At 47.8% G+C, this 20,349-nt stretch overlaps 1 protein-coding gene across 1 annotated transcript in view; it reads right to left on the bottom strand.

Moving 5' to 3' along the window:
• STON1 (stonin 1) overlaps positions 1 to 19,437 on the bottom strand; it is a 45,692-nt gene extending 26,255 nt beyond the window's left edge. Inside the window, exon 1 of the mRNA XM_044263904.1 lies at positions 19,386 to 19,437. The gene's annotated coding sequence lies outside the window, so the exon portion shown is untranslated. The remainder of the gene's footprint in view (positions 1 to 19,385) is intronic.
• Between the last annotated feature and the right edge of the window lie 912 nt (positions 19,438 to 20,349).

The raw sequence follows: 20,349 nt of genomic DNA, 5'->3' as shown, positions 1-20,349 counted from the left end.
ACTAAAGGGCCCTAGGACATCCCACTCTCCAAAATATTCAGCCCGCCGCGGGCCAGGGAAAGAAGGCAGACAAGCCAGCCTTCGTGCAGTAGAGGGCCGGCAAACAAGGCCTGCTTTCAGGGCTGCCTTCTGGTATTTATATTCCTGTGGGCTCTCCAGTGGGAAGAGCAAGGCACTCAAGAGTAGGAGATGAGAAAGGGCATTATCTCCAGAGGGGCCCCCAGGGCTGGGCGGGGGTGCAGGGCACTGTGGTGACTGCAGGGGGTGGCTCCCAGATTTTGATTCTGCATTCTCAAAGGGAACCATGAAAAAGAGTGGGATAAAGTCAGCAGAGGGCCCCCCCCATCCCCGGCTCAGATCACACATCTTAAACATGCAAATCTCCTTCTTCCCCTCTACTCTGCAGGCCCAGGGGCCCTCCTGAAGATAAGCAGAAAGCCCTGGAAGTTTAAAGGACTCTAAAGAGAATCTCTCTCAGACTTAAATATTTAAAGGGGGAGGAGGGACCAATAGCAACCACTCTGCTATGAAAATTGGTCAAGTAATTTCTCTTAATTACCATGTAATTACTTTGAGTGTTTTCAGAAGAAGCTGTAGCTAAATGGCCCAGAAAGGATATTTAATGCTTTAGAACGTGAGTCTCTCCCCCCCCACCCCCGACTGGAATAGTCTGACAAGTTAAGGACCATCACCTGCTGGGAGAAACCCAGGACCTTGATCCTTGGCTGCTGGGCTCTGGGGCCCTTCTGCCAAATGTGTGGGCCCCTGCCCCCTGCACATTCACTCAGCAAATAGTTACCTTGTCTTCTAAGGCCTGGGTCCTGGGTGAAACACCAGGCAGACAGCAGAAACCAGGAAGACCTGACTTGTGTGGTGGGGAAAGAAGGCTCTGGAAGTTAGAGAGATGGTGTGACTCCTAGCCCCACCACTGACCAGTGTGCGACAGGGGGCAGGTGGTGTGAATTCCCTGAGCTTCCGTTTCTTCAGGTGTGAATAAAGAAATAATAGGAGTTAACTTCTAGTGTTGGCTTTGGGCTGACACGTGCCCTCCCCCCAATTCAGCCCTAATCCCCCATACGTCAGAATGTGACTGTAGTTAGAGGGAGGGCCTCTGAAGAGTTGACTCTGTGGAAATGAGGCCACCAGGGGAGGCCCTGAGACAGCCTGACCACTGTCCTCGAAAGAAGTCAGGACACAGACAGACACCAGAGAAGCAGACACAGAGAAAAGGCCACGTAAGGACACAGGAAAGGAGGGGACTCGGAAGCAAGCAAACCTGCCAACACCTTGTTCTTGGATTTCCAGCCTCCAGACCTGCGACAAATACATTTCTGTAGCTTAAGCCCGAGAGGCTGGGGTTTCCTGTCATGGCAGCTGGAGCAAACTGAGCCAGGCCTCTAGTGACACTAAATAAAGTCACGTCTGTAGGATGGCAGGTGCCTAAACAGAGGCCGTTATCACTAGATTCCTGCTCCTAAGGTGCTTGTAATGGGGTAGTCAAGACCAGAGGAAACAACAAATGAAAGACAAAAGTGCTCACCCTCCTAAGCTAAAGAGCCCTGGGGCTTTGGGAGAGGATAGCCCTGGCTCAGGGGCAGGGAGACTCCCTGGGGAGGGGACATCTGCTAGGACAGAGCCACCAGGCAGCAGATGAGGCACAGGGGATCAAACCCGCTGCCCATGTTTCTATGCACTCTGGTCATGTGCCAGTTAACACCAGCTAAGGGACAGCCTCCCGCCCGGCCTCATCCACCCCACTAAGCAGACAGAAACCCAGTTAGGCACAGGTATCCCCAAACTGGATCATAAGCCAGGGGTGATGTCAGCAGAGACGTCATAAGCCAGAGGTGATGTCAGTGGTGATCCGGGCTGTGTGCAAGCCTCAGATCAAACACATTTTGGTTTATCAATGGTCTGCCCTGGACTGTTGCTGACCAGCAAGCTCACCTGGAAACATCCACATCACTGCAAATACACAGGCAGGAACCATTGACTTACACGGAACCAAAGCACGTCTGCTCAGCCCTCATACTCCCAGGAATTCCACAAATGTACATGTGTATACATATGTAAAAGCCCAAGCAATTCTTTTTTTTTTTTCCTTCAAGTTTTTATTTATTTGAGAAAGAGAGAACATGACCAAGGGGGAGGGGCAGAGGGAGACACAGGCTCCCTGCTGAGCAGAAAGCTGGACACCAGACTCATCCTAGGTCCCTGGGATCATGACTTGAGCCAAAGGCAGAGACTTAACTGACAGAGCCACGGCGCCCTGGAGCAATTCTAAGATTTTAAACATCACTTATGAGAGTCTTACTTATGTAACAAGTACAGAAGGTCAACATTTACTTGGGCTCTTAGTCTCAAATGCAGACATCTCTCTCAAAAATAATATTTGTGTCTCTCAGTCTGCGGGGAGTGCATGCAAAATATTTGTGAACTTTATTGCATTTCAGAGGCCACTAGATGCTTTCACAAAGAATTCTGCACTTACAGCAAAGTCTAATTAGAAACAAGTAAGTAGATGGGAATGAACAGATCTGTCCACTGACATTCTCAACGAGGGGCGGTAGATTATATTCAAACATACAGATCATGGGGCACCTGGCTGGCTCAGTGAGAAGAGCGTGAGACTCTTGATCTCAGGGTCCTGAGTTCAAGCCCTATGTTGGGTGTAGAGATTACTTAATAAATAAACTTAAAAAAACAAAACAAAAACAAAAACAAAAAAACTTAACTACGTCTACCTATCAGCCTGGGTGCTTGAGCATGTAGCAGAATGGCCTCCTTCATCTCGACTCTGGGTCTCCATTCAAATGACCACCACCCGGTGTCCTCACAGAGCCCCCCAGGTGCCTCTGTATATTGCTGCCCAGCAAGGTCCACAAGCTCCTGACAGGTCCAGCCCAGCACAGGGGGCTCACCCAGTTCCAAGATGCAGGCAGGCCTCCACTGGATACCCCCTGGGCCTCTCTCGCCATACCATCTCTCCACCAGCCCCTCCTACTACTACTCACAGCAAGAGACGTCCCTCTGGCTGAGGTCCCTACAGCCGTTTGCCCAGCCTGGAAGTCAGGAGGCTGGTGCTTGGGAGGTTTTGTGCCCGTTCCGCTTCATTCCGTCTCGGTAAGTTAAAACAAGTCATTGCTGGCAAGTTTCTAAAAGTCCTAACCATTTATGAAGATTCAAACTCTAACAATCTAACCAGATGAATTCTCCAACAAAAGAGATCGGCAGAGAAGTATGGGCCTCCCTGAAGACCCCTTCCTATCCAAACTCTTTAGGACTCCTGCAACCATGCTTCAGGATAGAAGCTTTCCAAAGATGGCCACAACAATATCCCCCATCTAATGCTTTTCTGGAATGCCATGGAGCCAGGGAAGCTCTATTTCCCCTTCCCTTGGACCTGAGTGGGCCTGTCACTGCAGTGTGGTAAAAGTGACGCTGTGACAATTCTGGCCATGGCCTGAAATGACCTAGAAACTGCCCTTCCTCCTGTGTGGGAGCCCTGAGCCCCCACAAATAAAGCCCGGACTAGGTAGGGGAGCCACACTGAGATGCCATGTTGGACAACCAGCCGCTTGAGTTTTCAGTGACTGCAGCCTCGGTCGCCATCTGACTACAACTACATGAGAAGCTCTAAGCAAGAACCACCCAGCGGAGCCCAGTCAACCCACAGAACCAGGAGAGAAAACATGAAATTGCAATTCTAAGCCTCTACACTTTTTTGTGTGGTAAAACGTACATTCACATAAAAGCTACCCTTCTAACCACTTTAAAGAGCACAGTTCTGTGGTATCAAGTATAGTCAACCTCGTGATTGTGCAACCATCATGACCATCCATCTCCAGAACATTCCATCTTCCCAGATTGAGAGTCTGTCCCCATTAAACATGACCTGTGCATGCCCCACCCCAGGCCCTGGCAGCCACCTTTTGACCTTCTGTCTCTGTGGATCTGACTACTCTAAGGACCTCATGGAAGGGGCATTGTACACTACTTGTCCTGTTTGTGACTGGTTTATTTTACTTTATACAATGTCTTCAAGGTTCATCCATGTTGAAATATATGCCAGAATTTCCTTCCTCCAAAACTGTATACCCCAGGCTGTGTATCCATGTATCCATCAACGCATGGATCTGAAGTGGTGCTTCTACAGCAGTACATACGTGGGGCCGTGGGCAAGCAGCCACGGCCCAGCAGAGCAAGCCTCCGAAGGCAGACGTCAGGAGCTGGAAAGTTGGAAACAAACACACGGCACAGGGCACTAACCTCCAGAGTAGGTGACCAGCCAGGAATCCAGGCTGCAATTCCCAGTAGCACTCACCACAGCAGGCTGGGTGTCTCCTGGGGTCTCCATTCTAGGCTGGGCATGCACACACACCCCCACCCATGCCCCGGCACAGGCTGATAGGCCAATAAACATTTGGTGGATAAGTGAAAAATGTTCCTGACACTGAAGCCAGGTTCTGGGCCTTATCAGAGTTTCTGATGGGCTCTCTGCAGGCCAAGAACTGGGCCAGAGAAAATACAGAAAGGCTGCTTCTGGCTGGAACGGGAAGGGGGTGGTAGCAGCAGCAGGATGATCTGACAGGGAAAATTCCACAGCCAGGGCCGGGCTTCCCAGGAAGTACAGGATCTCCGTCGTCGAAGCCCCACCCTGACCCAGGCAGCCCTGGACTTCCACCTGAGGGAGGGCGGGCCTTTGGGAAGGGCGTGTTGGGTATCGGGCTGAGCCAATAGGACGAGGTATCTCAGGGATCCGCCCTGCTCAGCTCCTCAAGCTCCGTTCCCAGGGCCCAGGGCAGTAGAGCCTCCTGTGCCCATTGTAGGAGCAGGATGGGTTGGAGGGACTCAGATCTATACCCTAACAGGCTGCAGGGGACTGGGAAGGGAGCTGAGTCACAGACAGGAGCCCTGGAAGCTTTAGAATAGCGACCTTCCTTCACTACAGGAGAAGCCAGGCTGGCTTGACCAGGACCCTTTCCCTCTCATCCACAGACACTCTGCCAAGGAAGCCCAATGCTCCCTTCCTGCTGGACTGCTCCACTGGGCCACAGGTCAGGATGCACCAGAGCACGGGAGTTAATTCCAAATCTAGGAAGATGACTTGTTTCTGATTGAGTTAAAGAGTAAATAACAACCATACCCATGCCCCCCGGGATTGAAACAAAATGGGCTCACATTATGGTTCGACTCTGCATTTAGGTTTACCAGCCTTTAAAGATAAAGCAAAACCTTGAGCATTAATTACAAAGGTGTTGTTCTCTATTTCTCTTCAAAGCTTATACCTTGAAGGTCAGAAACTGCTTACCATGGGGAAAGCAGTTATAAGCACCCATAAAAGAGTTCAAGAAACATGGATTTTAAACTTGGCTCAGCTTCTAAGTAATTGTGGGGCTTTAAGCAAACTAATTAACCTCTTCGGGTCTCAGTTTCATAATGATGAAGGGAAATACTTGGTACTCCCATGGTTTGGTTATGCGCTTCACAATAACTTATGTGTGATGATAGAGCTATCGATACGCAGATATATAAATACACACTTATACAAAGGAAGTCCTCGTAAGAAGAACTAAACTCTAAATATGTTTGGAATTTTCTCACGTTCAGTAGGTGCTTGCTGGTACGGGCTGAAGAAATGGCCAAATATCCCCAAGATTATAACAAGACTCACATTTGGTGAGAGCAGTGCCTGTCCGCATGGCAGAATCCCCACTGATGTATCTACCAGATCTGAGAAGGCCATCTCTCTCCGCAGCCCGCCTCACCCCTTTCTTACCAAACAACCCTCCCAGCCTGCATGCTCCCTTCCCACCCGGCCTTATATTCCAGTCTGCGGGATTTCCAGAGTCAGCCTGATTGCCAGGGTCAGAGTCTGCCCCACTGCCCCTACCCCAGCCACATGGCCCAGCTCCCACCTCCAGTCATGGCCTGAGGCTACTTCTTGGGCCAGCCTCCAAGCCCAGAACCCTAGCCCTGCAGCCTAGGTCTCCACTGCCTTTGACACCAGAGGGAAACAACTCATCCCCTTTTCCTCGTTTTCGTGGAGCAAGACAACAGGGAAAATTTGTGCACCAGGAACCAGTGCCTCCCCAGGGCCTCCTCCCCCTGCCTTAGGCCTGGACTCCACCCAAGACCCTCCCCTGCACAAGGAGGCTCATCGGAGGTCTTCCACCTCAAAGGGCTTTGGGGAGCATCACATAAGGGGAAGGACTCAGAAGTGTATTTGAAAACTATGAAGCACTCTGTAAATTCTTTTATTCTTTTTACTCTTGTTTGTTGACCGGTGTGGTCTCCGATTATGACTCTCTAGAGGCCTGGGATTGTACCCCGTGTAAACTCCTTTGGTACAATGACCACACACAGAGCATGGCATGATGCTCTTTGGGACTCTAATGCCATGAGCAAATGCAGCAGGAGCTCCAGGACAAGGGGTGTGGGGGTGGGGGGTGGACCATGTTCCTGCCCCTCTGGCCCTGCCAGGAAATTAAGCGCATCACTTAACCTCACTGGGCATTTGTCTTCATATGCACAATGGAACTGACAAGCCATCTGCATTCCTTTTCACCAGGATGCCAAGAAGGCAAAGAATCTAAAAAGAAAAACACTGCGCAAGTTGAAATGTTGTAGTATTCAGAGGGCATGGAGAGCTGAGAGGGGAGAGATGGGAAAGGAACAGGAAGGGGGACCAGGAACAAAAAACAGAGCAAGAAGACATCTGGGGTGAGATGGGAGGCACTTAAGAAGGCCCGGATGGAAGGCAACAGGAATTCCCAGTACAGAAAGTAACCCCCAAGCCTGAGAGTCTGTGTCCGGATGAGAAGATCCATCACTGAAGTCCACTCCAGCAGAGAAGAGTGGGCAGAAAGAAGTGAGGTCTGTCTACCACCTGCAGTAGCATGAGACCTACCAGAAGCCGAGGCTCACTGCAGTTTGCTTCCACAGCTCAGCTCCGAGTGAGGAGAGAGATGAGCAACTCATACGCCCACTACCCTCAAAAACTGTGGAATGCCCCAGAGGCTCTGGTCAGGCCACATCCTGGCCCATCACGACCAATCCAGAGTGCTCCACTTTGAGGGGGACATTCAAAGATTGCAGAGTTCCCAGAGGCTGGTCACCGGGACAGCGGGGTGTGCTGAGACCATGTCACAGCAGGATGGGCTTTGAAATCTGAAAGTGTGACCCCAAACAAGATTTGGGAAGGACATGAGAAGCAAAGGCTCTCTCAGAATGAAAAAATACTCTGAATATCGTCTGTTCCAACCTTCACAAGTAAAGAATCTCTAACACAACATCTCTGCAGAGGAATTACCCAGCTGCCGCCTGACCTCTTTCAGTAACGGAGACCACATCACTTTCTAAGTGAGTTCATCTTGTTATCATTTGGACAATATTAAACTCTTCTCCCTCCTATTAACCTCAAATTAACCCCCTCCTAGCTTCCATCTTATGCTCTGCAAGGACACAGCTAAATCTAAAGACTTTTTCGCGGACCCATCCTCAGACAACTGGAGACAGCTGGTCTTAATGACCTGCCCAAGCTCTTCCCACAGGCTTCTCTAAGAAGGGAATGCATTTCAATACACCCCTGAAAGCATATGCTCAAGCCCCTTCAAGGCTTCATTCCTGGTGATCTCTGGCCAGGTTTGACCTCCGACTACCATGGGATATGACTGCTGCCCCTGCCTTGCTCAGAGCATCTCGTCCTGGCCATGACTCCCTAGCTATGGTTGCTTTCCAACTAGGTCTTGGCCTCCTCCAACCTAATTTGGGGAAACTCTGGTCCAAGAGGGTCTTGGCTCTGCCCCTCTGCCCGCTGCTAAGGGCTTGTCATGAGCATTCCCCACAATGAGACCAAAAAATGAGTCCCAAATTAGACTCTCTACTTCATAGAGAGTAGCTGGTCATTTGACTTTAGGCCTTCTAAAAAAGACTGGATCTAGAATGTTCATAGGCATTAAATATTCGTTCTAGGGGTGCCTGGTGGTGCAGTCATTAAGCATTCGCCTTCAGTTCAGGTCGTGGTCCCAGGGTCCTGGGATGGAGCCCTGCATCAGGCTTCCTGCTTAGCAGGAAGGCAGCTTTTCCCTCACCTTCTCCCCCTGCTTGTATTCCCTCTCTTGCTGTTGTTCTCTGTCAAATAAATAAATAAAATCTTTAAATAAATAAATAAATAAATAAACATTCTAAAACCTCAGTTGATAGGTGAGGAAACAGAGGGCCAAAGGGGTAAAAGGATTCACTCAGGTAACACAGCCAGGAAGAGAAGCTCTAATCTTTGATTGTTCAGTCCCACATTCCTTCCACTGCAGTCAAGAGGAAGTGAAGTTCTCTTGTGGCTCTTTTCTCAGTACATTTTGGGGTAAATTGAATGAATGCGTGTATGTGCATTCATTCTTTCTTTGACTCAACAGACATTCACTAAGCACCTACTATATGCCTTGAAAATGCTCTCAGTGAGATTTGGATTAAGCTTCTCTTAGGGACCCACCTCTCGATGTGTGTGAACACTCAGTGTGTGTATGGATTAATTAATCCTTTCATGCTCCTCCACAGTGAGCATCCCTAACACCGTGCACCACATTGGTACAAGTGAAAACAGCCACAGTCCCTTACCCCAGCACACCCCCTGTCCAGCACAGACAATTCCTACATCTTGCTAACGCAGGGTACTATGGGGACCCACAGCCTGATGCTTACTTAAGACAGGGGAGAGTGATGGTAGTAAGTGCGAGTAATGGCAGGCGTACGTCCATGTGGCGAGGGAATGAACCACCAGCCCTGGTAGCTTGAAAAGGCTTCAGGAAGAGCGGGCTTCACAGTTGAATCCTGAAGGCTGATATGAATTAATCAGGCGGAGCTGACCGGAGAGAGGTGAGTGAGTGTGTGCTCAAAAACAGGGGAGCAGAGAGAGCCAGATCCTGCAGGTGGCCGGGCCCGGCTGGATGCAGGACTTATCATGGGAGCCGCCGTGAGAGAGGCAGACAGGTGAGGAAGCCACAGGCCTGCTGTATATGCTAAGGGGGTTGATTTTATCCTACAGGCCATAGGATTCCGTGAAAGACTTTAGAGAAAGGAAAAACGTTTAGATCAGAATTTTAGAAAGAAAGCTCTGACCATGGAGGACAGTCTGGAAGAGAAGGAGATCCAAGGCAGGGAACCAGACAGGAGGTGATAGTCAGAAGGCAGGAAAGAGACCAGGGTTGAACGTGATGGATCCTGCCTGCACACACTGCGTTCTAAAGTCTGAAATAGGAGAGGAGAGAAGAGATTGCCTTTCATGTCCGTCTCCCAAGGCACGAGGGCCAGTTGCCCAAAGCTCTGCAGGATGACATCATCATCACCATTCTCCATGCGGCCTTGCGGAAAAGCGATGTGAGCTGTAGCTCTGTGACCAGTCTTGATGTGCAGGAGCCTCAACCAGTAAGTGGTGGCTGCCAGCCTGTCCGGCAGGCCCGGCGTCCATCAGCAGGGGGCGGGGGCTCAGAAGCACACATGAGTCAAGTTCAAGCAAGCAACAGGTCAGAAACAGACAAGCAGAAAAGCTCTAAGAGGGATGGTATTAAAAACAACAACAACAATACAGGGGCATCTCCTGGCTCAGTCAGTTAAGGGTCTGACTTCAGCTCCGGTCATGATCCCAGGGTCCTGAGATTGAGCCCTGCAACGGGCTCCCTGCTGGGGCGGGGGGAGGGAGCCTGCTTCTCCCTCTCCCTCTGCAGCTCCCTGTGCTCATGCGCGCTCGTTCTCTTGCGCGCTCTCTCTCTGTCAAATAAAGAAAATCTTTAAAAAAAAAGAAAAAAACACACAACAAAAAAACCCAAACAGGTCTTCACAAGAATGGAAGGCAAAGCGCTCAGATCAGCTAGGAAGCCCGTAAAGGAGCCGGCACCTGTCTCAGGCAGTGAGATTCTCCAGGAGGCTGAGAGCCCTTGGGGTAGCCCCAGCCGTGCTCTCTCCTGGGACTCCAGGAAGGCGCCCCTGCTGGCCAGACGGGCAACACGCAGGCCCCACCGGTGCTGTGTACCGCAGGGCGACTGGCCCACGGCTGGCTGAAGCCCACGTGTGCCTGCCGATGGGCACGTGTGAGCAGTTACGGAGAACATCTGGCAGGAGAAGGGGCTGTGTGGGTGGAAGCAGGCAGATCCTGACAAGCTGGGGTTGTTTAAACCCGGGTAAACCCCATCACATGCGCTACAGAGCCATTGCCGCTGGGAGTTTAGAGTCAAAAGAATGATAAAGAGGATGATATTGGAAGCCTAAAATAACAAGTTCTTTCCTTATGGGAGGAAAAACGCTCATCTAGGCAAGTCTGAGCCTTCTTGGAACTGGAGGATTCTGACATTATTGCCCAGTTCCCAGGAACGCCTGAACCCCTGTTTTGTTGTTGTTGTTGTTCCCGAAGATAATTTTCTGAAAATCAGGAGCACCTGGGAAGTAGCCCCTGTGCTACTTACAATGACCATGACCAGGCACCTTCCACTGAAGGAACCCACAGCCACCAGGGGTATGTTCACAAAATTTACGAGGCTTTGCTCCAGGCCACAAACAAGCAACAGGCCTGGAGCTGCACAAGGGGTTTTCAGCTGGAAAGATGTGAGACTGAAACATTTCTCTATGTTGGTATTAACGGGAAACGGAGGTCAAGAAAAGCAAGGTTTGTAGCATCAATTACCATCTTCTAGCGCCTCCAAATTGGCCCTGAATATGAGTCACCCTGAGCTAGGGAAAAACACTCTCCAAGGGATGCACAGAGGCCAGTGTGACAGTCCTGTCTGAGTTTCTGGGACATGCTGTTTTAAATTAGATGCTCAATGTTGCTTCCATGAAACTCTTGGCTTAGGTCCACAATGGAAAAGTTATTTTTGTGCTCCAAATAGTTCTATGGAAGCACATCCCCATAATTCCAGTTATGTTTTGTTTTCATGATGCTCTTTTCCTGTACTTAAGAACAGTCATTGCTATCATTATTATTCCTGATAAGGCACTTGCAGAAGAGCTCTGGGCCAAGTACAGACTCCACAGGGCCCAGATAAATGCCGCTGTAAAACAGGCAGATTTTAGGTCTTGTGAAACTCTGAAGGGTATTTCTGTTCTTCGGCCCACTGTGGATGCCTCTTCCTTATCAATTCCCCCACCCTCAATGACACTTTAATTGCTCAGGAACTTCATGATCCCTCCGGGGAAAACAGAGTCCCAGAAGGCATTTTGTTATTCACTTCTTATATACTCTCTCTGGGGTTTCTGCGTTTAAAATGTTATCTTCGGGACACCTGGGTGGCTCAGTGGGTGAAGCCTCTGCCTTCACCTCAGGTCATGATCCCAGGGTTTGGGGATGGAGCCCTGCATCAGGCTCTCTGCTCAGCAAGGAGCCTGCTTCCCTCCCTCTCTCTCTGTGCCTGCCTCTCTGCCTAATTGTAATCTCTCTGTGTCAAATAAATAAGTAAAAATCTTTAATAAAAAAAATGTTATCTTCAATAAGAAAATAAAGAGTTTTTATCTTCAGAAGGACAGGAACACCAGTAATAAAGCAAAGAGAGATACTTGTGGTTAGGAGGGCATGGCTCAAAAGGAACAACACGGATAGTCAATAATACTAAGGTCCATCAGCAGGCTGGGAGGGCAACTGGGTACAGAAGCAAAATCAAATTGATGATTCAAGGTATTAAGGAATTTACCCAAGAGAAATCTACACTGATTACCAAGAAAACACAAGTTATTAGGAGGTATACGGATGGCCTCTTCCCAGAAGATTTTCCGATTAGTCTGAAGGACAATCCTGATTTGAAAGAAATAGAGCAGCCGATGGGAGATGACAGGAGCCCACCACCTGTGAGCTTCAACTTATGGCAGCCACTTGGTCCCTACTGTTTCCTGTTATCTCATTTATTTTTCAGAACAACTTTTTAAGGCGGTTCCTGTTATCACTGTTCTATAGAGAAGTAAACAGCCTCAGAGATGTTAAGGAACGTGCCTAAGGCCACTGCTATGGTCTGAAAGTTTGTGTTCCCTCCCAAAATTCAAATGTTGAAATCCTGATCCCAAGGTAATAGGATCAAAAGATGAGACCTTTGGGAGGTAATGGTTCAAGAGGATAGAGTTCTCTTGAATGGTATCAGTGCCCTCAGAGGGCTCTCTCAGCCCTCCTACCATGTGAGCACATAGTAAGAAGAAGGTTTTCTGCCACCCAGAAAAGGGTCTTCACCAGAACCACATTGGCCTCCTCACCTTGGACTGCTAATCTCCAGAACAGAGAAATCAACTTTTGTTATAGCAGCCCAAACACACTAAGATAGCTACACATCTAGTTAGTGGCAAAGCTTAAACTCAAACCCAGATCTGCCTGACTCCAGAGTCCACTTCTTTTCCATTATCACAAAGGGCTGATGGACCAGGGGGCAAGGCCAAGGATGTTTGTTGATTTAGTTTCTTTAACCCACTGAGCGACCTGGGCGCCCCTGATTTAGCTTCTTTAAATGAACAGGTTTTGTTGGGAGCATATGGGAAAGATATGCTTATATAGATTTCCTTAAACATTTCCTATAAATAGGCTCCACTGATATCAAACAACATTCCAGGAGATGCTGCCAGCCACATAGAAAGAATCATTCAGTATAAATCTGTCTGCACTGTTAGAGACACAAGTAAACACACATGCCCAACAGAGGAAGAACACCATCTCCATGATCAAAGGGAACAGAAACCTCTCCACAAAGTCTTTCTTTCAACACAGAAATGAATTAGAATGCTGGCTTGTCAGCTATCAATGTTACTATTGAACATTGTACTGGAGAGTCTACCCAATACAGTAAGACAAGAAGAAGATCATAAGGTATCATAAGGAATGAAAAGGAAAAGACAAATTAGTATGATTTTGTGACTGTCTACCGAGAAAACTCCGTAATATTTAGAAATAGACTCTTAGAACTAATGAGAGAAGTCAGATGGGATGCTAGATATAAGACCAGAATCCCCAAATCAGAAAGGTTTCTGTGAGCCAGCAAATAGCCAATTTGAAAATATAGTAAGAAAAAAGATACCATCTAAAATATCAACAAAACCTGGGCGCCTGGGTGGCTCAGTGGGTTGAGCCTCTGCCTCTGCCAGGGTCCTGGGATCGAGTCCTGTGTCGGGCTCTCTGCTCAGCGGGAAGCCTGCTTCCCCCTCTCTCTCTCTGCCTGCCTCTCTGCCTACTTGTGATCTCTGTCTGTCAAATAAATAAATAAAATCTTTAAAAATATATATATCAACAAAACCTACAGGAAACAAGTGCAGAAGTTGTTCAAGACATTTATAGGGGAAAATCACAAGTCACCATCCACCTGAATAAAAGGAGAAAATGGGAAGACCTAATACTGTAAAGGTATCAGTTCCCTGGAATATAATGTGAATGCAATTTCAATTAAAAAAATCCCAACATGATTTTGTCTTTGTGTCCAACTAGACAAATTAATGTTTATATGAACTTGGCTTCCAAGGAAGCCAAGAAATTTTTGAAAAAAATATAAAAGTAATTGTCAGCACTAGCAATTACTGTGTGATTCCTTGTATGCCAGGCACTATTCTAACATTTTCATACATTATCTCTTCCCAATTATCCTTGAAGTGGATACTGTTATCTATTTAATAGACAAGGAGACCAAGAGAAATTAGGTAACTTGCCCAAGGTTATTTGGTACTTGTAGGAGTAGCAAGAGATGCAAGAAGACAGTGGTGTAATATCTTCCAAGTACTCAGGGGAAATCATCGGGAGTCTAAAAAATTCTACACTCAAACTCTCCTTTGTAAGAGCAAAATAAAGACATCTTCAGGAATATCAATACTTTCAAGTTTACCAAAGCCCTTTCAAGAAGGAACTTCAAAATGAAGAAAAACGAACTCAGAAGGAAGTGGGATGTCCAAAATAGAAATCTCTCAACTGCACTGAATAAATAAAACACAACAATGCACCGGCGTTCCTCATTTTATTGCACCTTGCAAATACTGCATTTTTACAGATTGAAGGTTGGCAGCAATCCAGCATAAAACAAGTCTGGCGGCACCATTTTTGCAACAGCATTTGCTCACATGTCCTTGTGTGACATTTTGGTAATTCTCACAATATTTCAAACTTTTTCATTATTATTTTTTTAAGATTTATTCATTTATTTGACAGACAGTGAGAGTGAGAGGAGGAGCAGAGGGAGAGAATTTACAAGCAGACTCCCCGCTAAGCAGGGGTCTAGATGTGGGACTCAGTCCCACAACCCATGAGATCATGACCTGACCTAAAACCGAGTTGGATGCTCAACCAACTGAGTCATGCAGGTGCCCCTCAAACTTTTTTGTTAAAATTACATTTGTTATGGAGATCTGTGATTAATGATTACTACACATTGAAAGCTCAGATGATGGTTAGCATTTTTTAGCAATAAAGAATTTTCTTAATTAAGGTTTGTACATTGTTTTTTTTAGAAGTAATGGTATTGTATCTTCATAAAGTACAGTATAGTGTAAACATAACATTTTTATGCACTGGAAAGCCAAAAATTCATCTGACTCCCTGTACTCCCATATCCACATTTTTTTTTTAAAGATTATATTTAGGATTTTGAGAGAGAAAGAGAGAGCATGGAGGGAGAGGCAGAGAGAGAAGAGAATCTTAAGCAGACTCCACTCGGAGTGCAGAGCCCAATGCAGGGCTCGATCCCAGGATCTGAGCTGGGATCATGACCTGAGCTGAAACCGAAAGTCGGATGCTTAACCAGCTGGGCCACCCAGGAGCCCCTGCAATATTCACTTTGCTGCAGTGGTCCGGGACCAAATCTGCAGTATCTCTGAGGGGTGCCTATAAAGTAGATGAGAAAAGTGGAACTGCAGAAAGAGTACAGGCAGAAAATACAAGGTGTCTAATGATACCCTATAGACATGCTAAAAGCAGGCCACTAAGTTGGCTCTGTGCTTCCTATGGGCCAAAAAGAAAGGAGAAGCGGTCTATTAAAGGACTCACAGCATCCACAAGACGAAACAGCCAAGTTGCTTGCAAGAGCCATTCCTGATCCTGAGACCAGAAAGACCTTCCCCATGTAGTGAAGCGGATCCAAGATCTGGGACACCGGTCCAAGTATGATAATCTGAGAAAGAAGTCCTTGACTCTTCCATTTTTTTTCCCAACAATTATTTAGAAGCATCAGCCTTCTACAATCTCTTCCATGAAGAAGAGAAGAGATAAAGCCTCCTACTTAAGGTGTGTTCTTTGAATGACCATGTGTTTTTTTAAAAAAAAAAAAAAAAAGGTCCAAGCTTCTGGAGATCTTTAGGTATTTTCCAGGAGGAGGATGGATAAGATGACCTCTGGGGGCATGGCTGCTGTGAGGGTACATGCTGTTATAGGATGTGGGCATTTTTCCCCAAACTATCCCTAGAATCATTTACACTGAATATTTCCACCTCCACTAAACCAATTCATTTTGCCAATGCATGAGATCACCCACATAGCCAAGCTTCCACAAAGTACTTTATTGTGGGGCTCATGACCCACCTGCCTTTGGCTCAGGTCTTGATCCCAAGCTCAGTCAGGCTCCCTGCTCAATGGAGAGCCTGCTTCTCCCTCTCCCTGTGCTGCTCCCCAGGCTTGTGTGCTCGCTCACTCTCTCTCTCTCTCTCTCTCTCTGTCAAATAAATATATGAAATCTTAAAAAAAAAAAAAAGCTTATTGTGCTTTATAAAAATAAGCACCAAGAGGTAATAGTTGTGCTCTTTCTTTCCTGTTCCACGGTAAATCCTCGACCTATCCACCCTGACATTCATGTAATACATAGGCAAACGGGAGCCTGAGAACTTCCCCCGGATCTTCTTACCCATCACACTCCCCTGACAATGCCAAGAACAATGAAAGCCCATACTGGCAGAGCTCTGAAGACATAATTTGCCTGATCTACTTTAAAAATTCTGCCTCCTACCAGGAATGCCCTGAATCCCATGGGGTTCCTAGAACTCCAGGCTGCCTGGGAAGCTTCCAGTGAATTTGGGATAGCTTTTGTGGGTACAGTTGGCTCCCAAGGGCAGGTGAGTTTCTGCTGGCTAAGTCCGGAGCAATTCCCAAGGACTTCCAAAGAGAAGTGATAATGAAGGACAGAAAAAAGGGAAGACAGAGACATTTTACAGTTAACCAAAATATCAGTTTTTACTAAAGCACAAATACTTTGCCTTCCCTTTTCTATATGTTTTTTTTTTCCTTATAATTAAAATCCTATGAAGAGTACATGGCTGGGAGACGGTAGACAGTAGTGATTGAGATGTATAGACTTTGGGCACCGATCTGAATTCAAGATCGGATTCTAGCATGTAGTGGCTATATGACCCTGGCGAGTTACATCTCTGATTTTAGTTGCATAAGAATAATTGTTTAATGAGAGTAAGAACAGCATCACCTCACAGAGTTTTAAAATGAAACACCATAGGCAAGTGCTTTATACTCAATAAATGTTAGCTATTCCTACTGCAAAAAATCTGACAAATACTGGCAAGCACAAAAAAAAACCTCAAAAGCACCTCTAATCCTACCATCCACTTGGATGTGTCTAATTCCAGTATTTTCTGGATGTATTTGCAAAGAGTGAGATTATAGTGCTTTCTATATCATAACCTGCTTTCAAAACTTAACACCATACCCAAAGCATGTTCTATGTAATTCAGTATTCTTGTACAATATGATTCTGAAAGGCCACATCGTTTGGGTTATTTTACTTCTTAACAACCCCTGCCCTCCTTCTACTCTGCAGACCTCACACTTCATGTATTTGCAACCCCTCTACCTCTCCAGATGACAAATGGCTGTTTCCTATTGGCTAACTGGGGATGCAGCTTCCTCTTAGCACGCAGATGACCTGCTCCTAGGCCTTCCCCTTACTGGCCTGCATCATAGGCCTCACGCAGATTAGCCTACTGAGCTACACGGCAAACCGCCCAGTTCCACAAGATTCTCTGAAGCGACACAAAAGCTAAACAAGGCTGAAAGGCAATTTCTTTCCCCACAGCATAAGACTGACTTCTAGAGCATTAAATACTGATGCTCTATTTTTTAAATAGAGTATTTTAAAAATCTCAGGAAGAGGAAGGGACAAAAGATGTTTATCTGAGTGCATTGTTTTTCTAAGCAATAGGGCCAAACCAGTTCAAAACATACAGGCTTTCTACTGGAATGAAAGTCAACAACAGTTCCTTATCAATGACGTTTTGAGACCATCACAAAACCTTACTAACAAATCCTAATGGAGAACTGTCAAACTCAATCAATGGAGAAAAATGAATTACATCCTTTTTAAACTAAACTCCTTTATTTCCAATTAAAATTTTAAAAAAAATTTTAAAGAAAACTTTATTTCTAGGGTTCAGGGTGACTCAGCAAGCAGCTGACTTCAGTTCAGGTCAGGATCTCAGGTCCTGGGATGGACCACCCCACAGTCAGGTTCCATGCTCAGTGGGGAGTCTGCTTGTCCCTTTCACTCTCCTTCTGCTCCCCACTCCCCTGCCACCCATGCCGGAGTTCTCTCTTTCAAGTAAATAAATAAAAATCTAAAAAAGAAAGAAAGAAAGAGAGAGAGAGAAAGAAAGAAAGAAAGAAATCTTTATTTTCAAATAGTTTAATACCTTGCCCTGTTTTGACAGGTTGCTCAGCACCTGATCTAACACATTTGTTACAAGCACATTTAGTGCTCATCCAGGAAACAGGAATGGCTAAAGTTGTTGAGGAGAGCTTTCTCCCTAAAAACAATAAAAGTTCAATACCCCTTGTGATCCTGCTCACACATCTCACTTCTCAGGAAAACTCTTACTTCTTAGTCATATGGACACAAACCTCAACTGGGCTCCCTCCCATGCCCCTCCAGTTCTGAGGGAGTGGGCGGAGGCTTGCCATATCAACTCAGTTCTATTCCTAAAACAGAACCAAACCAAAACCCTCCAGATTCCAGACTTGATCTGTCCAGACCCATCTGAGAATTAACAAGCTCCTTCTAAACACCCAGAGAACTAAGCCTGTCATGGAAACACTGATTCAACCATAATGAGAACCGACCTAAAACCACACAAATGAACCAAACATTCTTCCACCCAATCATAAGCAAGCTAAAGCAACAGCCTCAGGAATGAAATAAGGGAGGTTGTTTTTTTTCTTTGTGGTCCTGCTCATTTTAGCCTCTTCCACTGCCTTGACTTTGCAACTGTTTACGAGAAAGTGGGAGTGGGGGAGGTGAGAGAGAAATGGAGAGCCCGCTGGAGAGCGGGAGAGACAGGCAGGGCGCCCACGCCAGGCTGGGGAATGCCAACAAACACGGAGGTTTCTGTCAGGCAAATTATAACTTCTGGCCTGGGGGAGGCCCACAGTCTGTTTGGGGCAGTCTGAAAACAAGCCCAGCTGAACTCCCATCTCCCACAACACTTAAGTGTGGAATGAAGTCCTTATTTTCCAAAGATCAGGTTCTGCTCACTATTTTAAGCCAGCACTCCTTTTCTAAAAATCTCTTTTAATTTTTTCCTGGGTTTTAATTTTTTTTCGGAATTAGAAAGGCTAAGTACATAAAGTGACATTATTATTGGAAGAAAGGAGAGTTGGAAAGGCTAAAAAGCAAACAAACAAACAAACAAAAAACCTGAAACTGTCCAACCGACAGAAATCGTAAAATCCTAAGGAGGGATATATTTTAATTTCCTCTTGGACTCACAAGGTAGAGTTTCTAAGTCCCGGGGACCCAACACCAAATTCCAGTGAACTTAATTCCTGCAGGAAATGTTGGGGCAAGTGTGGGGGGCTCCCGCGGCTGCGGCCCCTCTTCTGGGGTCATCGCCTACTAGAGCTACAGGGAACAGCCGCGATGGAGACACCAGCTGTGGCCGGAGGCTGGGGGACCAGAGCCTCGCAGGGAAGGGGCGGGGGAGGGGCAGCAGCGCGAAGAACCAAGCCAGGAACGAGGCAGGTGAGAGTCCGGAGGTGGGGGGAATCCAGAGCCCCCGAGGGAGGTTGACTCAGGTCGGGGAGGCCCGGACCGCGCGCGGGTTTGTGCGAGCCCCCGGCCCCCGCCCTCGGAAGCCTGTCTGGGTTCTTTTCTTTGCTGTTTGAGTTTTCTATCTCTTTTTAGACCTGGACCCTGGTCCCAGCGGCCGCAGGGCAGCGGTGCGGAGAGGAAGCCTGGCCCGGGCCCGCGTGGACACCTCTGGGGGCGACAGGGGCGGAGGGAGGGAGATGGGGCCCCAGCTGAGGGCACCCAGCGAGCCCGGGAGATGCCCGCGACCCGGGGCCCCGGAGCTTCCCGCCCGCAAACTTTCCCAGCCAAGTGGGGGTGGCCCGACCCTAGAAAGGGGGATCCCCATGCCACCCCGACTGTCCCCTGGGGCTGGTCACTCACGGGCAGCGCAGCTGGGGCTCCGACTCTGGCCGCCGCCATCCGCACCAGAGGAGGAGAGGGAGGAGGAGGAGGGGGAGGAGGAAGGGGGGAGGAGGAGGAGGGGGAGGAGGGGGAGGAGGAGGAGGGGGAGGAGGAGGGGGTAGCAGAGAAGCAGGGAGAAGGGGGAGTGGAGGGCCCCGGAGCCAGCAGGAGTGGCCGAGCGGGGAGGGGGCGGCCACTCCGCAAATACTCCGATCGCAGCCCCACCCCCGCCTCGTTCCCTGCCGGTCCCCCTTCTCTCCTCACTCCCTCTTTCCTGCCCTGGATTACCCCCCAAGTCCTTCTGGTGTCTGATTCAACATTCTCTTCTCTCTGGCGCTTCTTCCTTCCCTTGAGTCTCCGGCCCACAGGACAGGGAGAGCATGCTCCCTACCGCAGAAGTTGGTGGGGAGGAATTTATTTGAGCTACATACAGTATATGAGTATAGGACACCCCACTTTAAGTAGGGACCCTAAAGCCAACCTGCACCTTCTGGACCTTTGTCATTATCTCTGGGTGGTGGTATGGTGGGATGATGGGGGTGGGGGGGTCGGCGATAGGGGAATCTCTGTGGTCATGCTTTCTTCATTGCTTCATTGAGAGGCTTTTTATTTTGTTTGGTTTTTCTCTTGTAATTAGGAGAACCAAAGAATCACTTTTGAAGCCTCTACTGAGTGCCTCCTCTTTTCCCTTCAGGTGGGACCAGCCCTGGTCAAGGTAAGATGAAAGGTACAGACAGAACCTCAGCTTCCTGGGTGAGTCAGTACCTAGGAGGAGGCCACTGGATGGCCTTTGAAGGGCCAGGCTGTGTGGATGTGGCATGAGGTAACTACTGACAGATGCTTCCTGTGTGCTGCCTGCAGAGTACAGAAGAGAAGGGGAGCTGTCCTCCCAGGAGTGGTTGGAGGGTAGCTTTTAGTCCCTACTCCATCACCTGCTAGTTGA

The sequence above is a fragment of the Neovison vison genome, chromosome 8 (genome assembly GCF_020171115.1).
Source record: "Neovison vison isolate M4711 chromosome 8, ASM_NN_V1, whole genome shotgun sequence".
NCBI classification, from domain to species: domain Eukaryota; kingdom Metazoa; phylum Chordata; class Mammalia; order Carnivora; family Mustelidae; genus Neogale; species Neogale vison.
This window is presented reverse-complemented; position numbering and strand designations above follow the sequence as displayed.